This window comes from Corylus avellana, chromosome ca1, assembly GCF_901000735.1.
Source record: "Corylus avellana chromosome ca1, CavTom2PMs-1.0".
NCBI lineage: Eukaryota > Viridiplantae > Streptophyta > Magnoliopsida > Fagales > Betulaceae > Corylus > Corylus avellana.
In genome coordinates, this window is record NC_081541.1 from 9,991,785 (window position 1) to 9,994,136 (window position 2,352).

The window sequence follows — 2,352 nt, forward strand, 5'->3', positions numbered from 1 at the left end:
TTGAAGTTTTGGGCATGCTTGCCTCTCTTGGTCTTTCCCTTAGCATGAATAGCCATGTGAACACCTTCTGGCTTCTCATGTTTTAACCTCTCTTCCTCTTGAACACACATGGTCAGAAGTTCATTTACTGACCATTTGTCTTTATGTGTGTTGTATGATATTTTAAAAGGAACATACTCAGAGGGAAGAGAGTTCAAAATGAAATGCACCAAGAATGACTCAGATATGTCAATCTCTAGGGACTTGAGTTGAGCTGCCATGTCCCTCATTTCCATAATGTGCTCACGCACACTTCTGGAATTATCAAAGGACTTGCTTGATAGTTTCTTCATTAGGGTGCTGGCTAAGGCCTTGTCGGAACTCACAAATTGTTCCTCAACTGCCTTAATGAATGCCTTAGCCTTAGTGCATTCAGGGATGGAACCCCTGATGCCCTTAGAGACATGAGATTTCATGAACATTAGACTTAAGCGATTTGATCGCTCCCACCGTTCATGTTTAGTAATCTCTTGTAGCGTACTTTCCTCCGTGAGGGCGGGTGGTTCGTCCACACGGAGCGCCAAGTCAAGCTCCAAACACCCCAATGTGAAAAATAAATTTTCTTTCCAGTCAGAAAAATTGTTACCATTAAGCATTGGAACATGAAAAGTTCCATCCATTAAAGCAGTAGGAATAGCTGCAATAACCAAGGAAAATATTTTAATGCTATGAAATAACTTTATTTAAATTAACCAATGTTAACTTAATAGTAAATTTCAACCTACCTGTGGGCAAAGGTTGCATCATGCATGAAATTTACTCTTTATTAATAAGACTAATAAATTTAGCATTAATAAATAAAATTTTCCGTACCTGTGGGCCTAAGAGAAATTTTATTTTTAATGTTAAATTTACTATCTTATTCTAATTAATTCATAAAAATAAAAACGTCCCTGTGGGGATTGGCAAATTAAATTTATGAATTAATTACAACATGATGTTAATTTTCGTATGAAGTTCATATATATGATCTTGATGCAATTATCATCATAAAATCGGGATGCTGTGGCTCTCCCAAAAATTATTATGATAATCACGACTTCATTAACATCATTAACTATATAGATGCCAAAATAAAGTTCCCAAGAATAAAAGACAAAACCATCATGTTAGTGGGTAAACAGTATTTTTCCAAAGTACAACCGGATAGTGTCCCAGGTAAGTGGGGGGGCGCACAACGGCACACTTAAGTCCCAAGACTTGCCTTGCCAGAGCTTTCCGATTGCAATTTTGGATAGTACCATAAACATTCACCAACACATGAGGCTTAGTTAATTATTCTCAGGTCCAGGCATCAAACAATTTATATTTAAACAATTAAAAGATGTATCCTTAAGTTCATGCATTAAAGAAATAATAATTTAATACTGAACAATTTAAAAGATAAGATAAATATAAATGCAATATTAAAGCGTAATAAACTGAATAGCCCAATGGTCTTAAAGTGACCTTAGGCCTTCATCCCTTAAGAGCCCAAGTTCGAAACCCACCTGAGCACCCCCCCTTTTTTTTTTTTTTTATAATCCGGATGGGCCAGTTTTTTTTTTTTTTTAAACCAGGTTGGGCTGCTTCTTTACTCCGGATACGGGCCCAGAATTGGGTTACTGGATCGGGTCAGCCCAAATTCTTTTTTTTTTTTTTTTTTTTTAAATCATACCAAAACGGGTTGAAACCCTACCCGAATAATAATACCTGAACCCGAAAAACTTAACACCCAAACCCGGAAAGCTAGCCCCTTGCGCCACTGCATCTTCCCCTTCCCCATTCTCTGGTCACCGGTTCCTTAATGCGCCGGCCAAAAACAGCAGGCACCCCGTGTGGGGCTGCCGGCCGTTTTTTTTTTTTTTTTTGTGGGTAGCCCAGTGAAATGGCCACCGTTCCGGCCAAAAATCGGCAGCCTGTGTAGGCACCGTTTCTGCCCATCACAGGCGGCCCCTTATGGGGCTTCCTCCGTCAACAGCTCACCTTATGCGGCCAACGCCGCTGCTGTGGGAGGGGGGATATCGGTGCTGCAGAAAAAAAGAAAAAAAAAAAAAATCGGCACTGCAGATAAGGGGGGTTGGTTTTTGTAGCTTGTCTCTCTTGAATTCTAATCGAAAGTGACCAGGGGAAAATGAAGGACCAAGGGTCCTGATCACCCATAGGCCCCACACATTTTGTTTTAAGAAACAATAATACACAAGCAAATTGGTCAAAACAAATAAAACATATACGTGGGTTTCATGGTGGTTGAGAACAAATGGTTCTCAATTTCAATAACCATGACTCTGAGTTTTGTTTCGATAATCACAAAATAAAACAAAATAAAATATT